General features: G+C 41.0%; 1 non-coding gene across 1 annotated transcript; it reads left to right on the forward strand.

The window, feature by feature from the left end:
• The first annotated feature begins 4,000 nt into the window (after positions 1 to 4,000).
• Positions 4,001 to 4,107, forward strand: LOC141616153 (small nucleolar RNA R71). Its single transcript, XR_012530521.1, has one exon. It is a non-coding gene; the product is annotated as a small nucleolar RNA R71 (small nucleolar RNA).
• The last annotated feature ends 4,197 nt before the right edge of the window (positions 4,108 to 8,304 follow it).

Raw genomic sequence — 8,304 nt, forward strand, 5'->3', positions numbered from 1 at the left:
ATAAAGTATGGGAATAAAATCACCAACTGATCAAAACTCCAGCCACGTGATTTTGATTTTTCTCTTTTCTCGGGCTTCGGTCGATCGACCAAGATGGGCAGTCGATCGACCGCCCTCCATAGTACAGCATGCGTTTCTTTTTTCTCTTTTCTTTTTCTTTTTCAATTCTATTTTTCATTTTCTTTTCCTTCCTTCATTCTTCTTCCCAACATCATCTCAAAAGAGCATATGCAACCAAAAATGAAGTGACAATACCGAAAACATAAACTACTAGCTTGACAAGGGCAAGCTAAATGTAGGATGTAGTTAACGGGACAAAAAGGCTATTTCTGGCAGTGTGGAGCTTATGGGCAAAATGAATAAAGGGGTGACCTCTTCCACATATGTCAACAAACCACGAACCCGAATGCATACAGGTATTAAGCACATTAAGTTCATATTTATGCATATTTATGTAACATGTCTCATAAGGAGTAACTACTCACAATCCTAAATGAACTGGTCATAGATGACACCAGTTATAGGCTCTAAATCTCAGAAAATGATGTAGTTTGCGAAAAATTCAAGCCAAGTCTCAAGATTCAGCGAGATATTTAACGAAAACTCGTAGACTATGCATATATGATTCTACTAATAACATGTTAATTAGCACGGCTTAGGCGTAAACAGATGAAAATGCAATGTCATCATTGAAATACTACCGTTCCGACTCGACCAATATGCTAAAATAAACGTGCATTTTTTTAAATTTTTGAAATTGTTCAATTTTTTGAGATTTTTGTATATATAAGAGAAAATAAACAACAATGCAAGACAAAAATGTAAACGTGAATGCAAGCAAATGAAATGCAACGCAAAACCCTTCCCCAAACCAAATCACACAATGTCCCCATTGTGCAAAATCATGTAATGAAATAAAAGGAAAACGGGAATTTGCGAAAAATTGACTAAAAAAGACATGAAATAAGGACTCGGAAACTCACAAGACTTTAAGCGCAGCAAAAGGAAACCTCCCCAAACCAGCGTGAGCTAGGAGGTTTCAGTAGCCAGCAGTGCTACCAATAAGTACCTGAAAAGACAAACAATACCACGCATAATTCCGAGAAAACAATTTATTAAACGCAACATTATGTGTAAAATAAAGAAACGGAAGAAAACAGAAATGAGTCGGAGAATAAAGTGGAGAAAAGACTCCCTAAATTCCGCAAATCGACCAAACACTGCAGGGGAATGATCGAAAACAGGTACAGCAGCGCAGGGCGGTCGATCGACCACATCACCCAGTCGATCGACCAGAGTGAACATAAACAGAAGCTCCTGGAATTCGCAGCTCAGTCGATCGAGCATACCGGTCAGTCGATTGACTGAAATACCTGCTGTAAGTTTTGATTTCTTCGAATTAGCTCAAGAAATTGAGCCAACATGGTCTATGAACCTGCAAATACACACAATAACACGCCCAAAATTTGCGCAAAACCCAAAGTAACAGTCTAAAGCATATAAAATCCTAAACAAACTTATTAAAATGGGAAGTCTCGCGCACACAAAAACAATAAATAAAAAGAGTTTTAACGAAAGCAATAAAATGAATGTTTTTTGAAAAAGTCTTAATCAACTAATAGTTGATCAAGAACGGCCACGGAATGGCCCACTTGCTCGGCTTCTGGCTACAAGACGTAGCCTCTACCGTGCTCATCTCCTCAGCTGCACTCTTCTCAACTTCCACATTTGCAGAACTCAATGGATCAACAGCTTCAGCATCTCCCCAATCAATGACTTCATCTGACTCGTCAAAATCCAAATCGGACTCTGTCACTTTGACTGGCTCCTCATCAGGCTCCTCATCTGTGCCATAGCTAAGACAACCTAAACTGCCTCTTTGAATGATTGGCTCCCTCACAGCTGGAGCGACATGCGGCTCTTCCTTCCCCAAACAAGCTCCTGCAATATCCAAAACAGAAGAATCTTCCTCCAATTTGCTCCCAATCTGTGGCGGAGGTGTTATAGCAGAAACAGGCATAGAGACAGGCATATCAGGAAGCATAAAATAGGATTTCTTTTCAGAAACCGTATTACAAGTGACTCGTCACATGGGGTCTTTCTTCTTAGCTGTCTAGGCAAAGAAAATGGAATGCTTCCCTACTTTGAAGGTCAGAGTCCCTGAACCAACATCTATAACTGCACCAGCAGTGTGCAGAAATGGTCTACCCAATATGATAGGAATGTGGGCATCCTCGGGCATATCTAGTACAACGAAGTCAACAGGAAAAAAGAACTTTCCTATTTGCACAGGAATGTCCTCTAAGACTCCTATAGGCTGGACCGCAGAACGATCAATCATCTGTACTGTCATGTTGGTAACTGCAAACCTAGTCAATTTCAATTTCCTAGCAAGACTCAAAGGCATTACACTAATACTGGCTCCTAGGTCACATAATGCCTTCTCAATAGAAAAGGTGCCAATACTACATGGGACTGAAAAACTACCTGGGTCTTCTAGCTTATGAGGTGCAGTGTGGGTCAAATAAGAGCATGACTCCTCGATTAGTGCGACGAGTTGCACAGTTTCAAGTGACTTCTTCTTAGACAAAAGTTGCTTCATAAATTTCATGTAAGCAGGCACTTGATTAACTAATTCAAGAAAAGGAACTTGTACGTTTAAGCTACGAATAACATTTTCAAATTTGTTAAACGATACATGTTCCTTCGTCGGCACCAATCTCTCCGGATAGGGGGCTGTAAGAAGTAGCTTAGCCCTCTCCTCTAAATCTCTCATGCCGGCATCGGTGGACTTAGGCTGAAAATCCACTACCTTCTCCTTGTTGAAGCTCGACCCTTCTTCAGACCGTCTCAAAAATGAACCATTAATCGTCATCGGGTCATACTTTGGAACCGGGACTGACCCATCAACATTCGGGTCTTGCCTCAATATTTTCGGAGTAGTCGTACCCCGAAACAAGTGGTCCCTCAAGTTATTTGGCATTGGAGGACGAAAAGACTCACTATCAGCAGCGTTGTCAGTCGATTGACCATGAATGTCAGTTGATCGACTGACTTCTACGAGAACGATGAGTTGTGTCACTTCGGATCTGGTCGATCGATCGGTATGTCGGTCGATCGACCGACATACCCTGGCCGATCGTCTTTTTCTTGCTATTATTAAATTCTGACCTTCTTCTTACTTGGTTCCGCCTCATCTTTTTCAGTGACATCCTCAACCATAGCGGGCCCCTCAAGGGTGGACCCACTCCTCAAAGTAATAGCGTTAAGGGTCTCCTTTTGATCCGTCTGCGACGGTAAATGTCCCGGAGCTCGAGTTGCACTCTTGCTAGCCAAATGAGCAATTTGGCTCTCCAACATCTTCATCCCGGCCTCTCTAGCTTGAGACTCTATCAGCAACATATTTTTCAATTCTGCAAAATCGGAGCCTTGGGACTGCTGCTGCTGTTGAGGAACATACGAAGGCTTTTGATATGGCTGCTGCTGCTTATGAGGGGGCACATAATTCTGCTGCTGCTGCTGTGGAGGTGGAGTCGGATTTAGAACATTTTGGCTACTCCACCTCAAATTCAGATGGACATTCGGCTCAAAATTAGTGTTTGTCTGCCTATAATGTTGAAAAGTAGCAGAAGACTCATAGGGAATGCTGCAGTTGTCTGAAACATGTCCTTCTCCTCCACATCTCTTGCAGACGAAGGGACCGTCTGAAACAGCATTCACATGATAGATCCCTCCTTTTGAAGCTCCTCCCAACTCGTACTTATCAAATCTCGCCGTAAGAGCCTCTAATGCAGCTACAGAAGGAGATTCAGCACTTCTCCTTTGATTTCCCCTGTAATTTCCATACTCAGCTTTATGGGTGGCCAAATCATCAATAATTTTCCACCCCTTGGTTTCTCCCACATTCTCCTGGAATCTGCCATTACCTGCCGCATCCAGGATAGCCCTCTGATCGTCATAAAGCCCATTATAAAACTGATTGCATAGGCTCCATTTCTAAAACCCATGGTGCGGAATAGTTCGCACCAACTTCTTGAAACGGACCCACGCCTCATGAAAATTCTCATCAGGACCCTGTTTAAAGCTCGTGATCTGAGCTCTAATGGCATTTGTCTTCGAGGCAGAAAAATATTTCTTGTAGAATGCCAAGGCCAGCGACTTCCAATCAGTGATTCCATTAGCAGCCCGGTCCAGGTCTCGGTACCACTCCCTTGCAGCTTCACGAAGAGAGAATATGAACATAGTCTCCTTCACCTGGTCCTAGGTCACACCGGTTGGTGGGGGTATGGAACAGCAATAGTCAATGAATGTCTCCATATGTTTAGCTGCATCTTCATTTGCAGCTCCCCCGAATTGGTTTCTCTCAACCAAGTTGATATAGGACGGTTTCGGCTCGAATTTTCTATCAGTCCCTGGTAATGCGAATCCCTTATAGAGATTCTCAGCTGTCGGCTCAGAGTGACTGGCTATACTCGCTTCTTCAGCCATGTCTGGAGATGTGACGGTCTCAGCTGATGAAGTAGAAACAGGAGATGAAGGTGGATCCTCCTCAAATAGAGCGTTCTCGTAGTAACTAGACAGAGTACTCAGCTCTTCCTCAGTCGGCAATATTCTAGATGATCGGCTCAACTCACGCAAAGTCTTCTCAATCTCAGGATTGAACGGTAGTAATTCACCACCCTGTGACATGCGCTTAAGAAGAAACTACAGGTAGAATATGAGAATAGTTTAAGGAACAGATGTCCCTTAAACTTAGTAAAAGACTAGAAATAAAACAACTAATAATTTTAAACAATTGCCTCCCCGGCATCGGCGCCAAAATTTGATGCATGTCGTTGTATGCACCAAAAATAATATTTATAGTCCAAACTACTACTATAGCTAGTGGCAGTCAGGGTCGAACCACAGGGAGGCGATGCAATTAATAGTTGTCTGATTTTAGTCTAAAAGTTACATCGTGTGGGGGTTTGTTTTGAGTTGGTCTATAACTAAAGGCAATAAATGAAAAATAAACTAAATAAACGGATGAAATCAAATATAAAAAGGGTGCTAAGATAGTCGGTTCACTATAGTTTCGGTGGCAGTACACTAGGTAGGTCTAAAACAAACACGTGGGATGGGAAAAATAAGAAGTCCTCTCGGTCCATTCTTAACAGGTAGCATCTTTCGATCTCGCTACAGGTCCCTAATATCACTAATACTAACTTTCGTCCTGAAAAGTGATTTAAAAGGCTAAATTAACTCATCTTTCGATCTCATTAATCTAGTCGTCTTAATTAGGTAGGCTATTTCCCTTCCCTATCTTTCGATCTTTATTGGATCGGTCAATTCCTAAACATTCAACTAGTCGCGTGCACTCGATTCGTCAAATATAGCAATTAAATTAATTAAAACGAAGCATATCTCACGAGGCCAGTCGATCGACCATGGAACCCAGTCGATCGACCGTAGCGCGATTCCAGGTCTTCCTATTCTAACGCCGCCTACGCTACAGATTCCCTACATCCTGGCACAGGGTATTTAGCTACTCATACTAGAAATAATGACAACAATAAACTTAACGATTAAAACATTCGAATTCATACTTAAAGTAGTTAAATGAACAATTAACATAAAACAATAATTTGGCTTCGGGAGAACTAACCTAGCAATTCTAAACTATCAGTGAATTAAAGCAATGAAACTGAATATAAGGACAGAAGAGTACCGTGTAAAGGAATTGTAAAGGAAAGATCAAAACCGAATGCGAATAGAAACTTTATAAATGAAAGAACAATAATCTTAAGAACCCTAATTATTGATGATAAACTAAAAAACTGAATGAATCCTTGATAATGTCAGGTTACGTTATATAGGAATATAACGTAACACTTATTCCTAAACCTAATATACAATGGGCTTTGGAATTCTCGTTCTATTTCTTTAATTATGCGTTAGCTCGTGTGATGGTCAATCGACCATGCAAGGCAGTCGATCGACTGGTCTGCACTGAACAACAGCTTCTGTAAGTCGCGCTCTGGTCGATCGACCATAGGAGGCAGTCGATCGACCACTGCAGCTGGTACTTTGCTTCAAAAACTTCGTGAATTAGTCTTTCGGGCCTCGATATGCGCACCAAGTTTGTTTCTTGAGTAAATGCTTCACGTCAAATGCAATGCAAGGTACTCGGGGACGGATTTAGCTCAAATTCTTCTCATTTCCGCATAAATCTGCAATATTACATAAAAATACGAAAGTAGACGAAATGGGTCAAATAGTAGCATAAACTACATAATTGAGCTCTGAAATGCGTGTAAAATAGGGCGTAAAACAACATATTTAGGACACGTATCACCGTCCATGGGTGAACGCAAACCTCAAAATGCGAAAATATAGAAAAGAAAAAATGAAAAACAAAGGAGAGGGGGGGGGGGGGAGGGGGGGTGAAAAATAACACAAAAGAAGGTAAACATATACGTTTTAAAATCAAAGTCCGGATTTCTTTTCTACACACATAAAATTTAAATCGAGAATAAAGATTAAAACTATTTTGAAAACCGAAGTAAAACTTAAGGGTCCGGAGTACCTTAAAAGTGAACCAAGTATTAATATATAAGAAAGTTGTTGGTAAAAAGGTCTAATAAATCCGAAAAGAATTTTAAAAAATAAATAAAAACATTAAATATTTCAAATAACGTAAAATACTAAAAATCCACATGTATCATTTCTCTCCATTGTGCCCTCTCCGTCACCATTCCCTCATCAAGCCCGAGAAATCTTATATCGTGCTCTATCACTCTTGGCCATGTCTGTTTTGGTTTCCCTCTACACTCAGCAACCTTTTCTGTTCCCAAGGTCTCCAGCCTCCTAACTGGTGCGTCCATAGGTCTCCTTCTCACATGAACAAACCATCTTAGTCGGTTTTCCATCATCTTGTCCTCTATTGGCACCACTTTCAGATTTTCCCTAATAACCTCATTCCTTAGTCAATCTTCCTTGTATGGCAGCACATCCACCTCAACATACGCATATCCGCCACACTCATCTTTTAAATGTGACAATGTTTCACGGTCCAACAATCGGAGCCGTAAAGTAAGGCAGGCATAATCGTCGTGCGATAAAATTTTCCCTTTAACCTTTTGGGCATATTTTTATCGCATTAAAACCCTGTAGCACTTTTCCATTTCAACCATCCCACTTTAATTCTGTGAGCCACGTCTCCGTCTAACTCCCCATACTTTTGAATAATAGATCCTAGATATCTAAAGAAATCTGGACCATCAACAACATTTTTATCCAAATTAATACTCCCTACCTCTGTCGATCTCAACCCCGACTCCGAGCCCGTCACATTACTGAACTGACACCTCAAATACTCGGTCTTACTCCTACTTAGCCTAAATCCACGAGTCTCCAAAGCATGCCTCCACAATTCCAACTTTCTCTCAACGCCCTCTTTCGTCTCATCAATCAATACAATATCATCCGCAAACATCATACACCAAGGGATGTCGTCCTGGATATCCCTTGTCAAGTCATCCATAACTATAGCAAAAAGAACTATATGAAAGAGAAAAGGACCAAGTGGGGAACTTTGATGCACCCCCATGGTAATGGGAAATTTTTTCGTTCTCTCAACATTAGTGTGAACACTTTCACTAACCCCCTCATACATGTCCTTTATGAGGTCTATATATTTTCGAGACACGCCCTTTCTCACCAAAACCCACCAAAGCACTTCTCTCGATGCCCTATCATATGCCTTTTCCAAGTCAATAAAAAAATAATATGCAAGTCTTTCTTCTTGTCCCGATGGTGTTCCATCAACTATCTCATGATAAAAATCGCATACATAGTCGATCTCCCAAGCATAAATCCAAATTGGTTATCTAGGATGTCTACACATTTCCTAAGCCTTTGCTCGATTATCCGCTCTTATAACTTCATCGTATGACTTATAAGTTTAATTCCTCGATAATTGAACACTCTTAAACATCGCCTTTATTCTTTTACAAAGGTTCAAGATGCTTCTCCTCCAAACCGATAACATCTTGTTGTTCCTCCAAATCTTGTTGAAGAGCATGCTTACCCATTTGATTCCTTTCTCCCCCAAGCACCACCAAACTTCTATAGGTATACCTGATGAGAGTGTCGTTGGGGCTCTCAATCAAACACATTTATATTCTCAACAAAACAACTAATTAGTGGTTAAGTCGAGGTCGATCCATGGGACGGTGGGTACACAAATTGTTCAATCTAATTATGGTTGTGCTAGGGGTTGTCACAATTGTAATGGGTTGAAGATTCTAGTCTAATGAAAGCAAT

Source organism: Silene latifolia, chromosome 11 (assembly GCF_048544455.1).
Source record: "Silene latifolia isolate original U9 population chromosome 11, ASM4854445v1, whole genome shotgun sequence".
In the NCBI taxonomy this organism is placed as follows: domain Eukaryota; kingdom Viridiplantae; phylum Streptophyta; class Magnoliopsida; order Caryophyllales; family Caryophyllaceae; genus Silene; species Silene latifolia.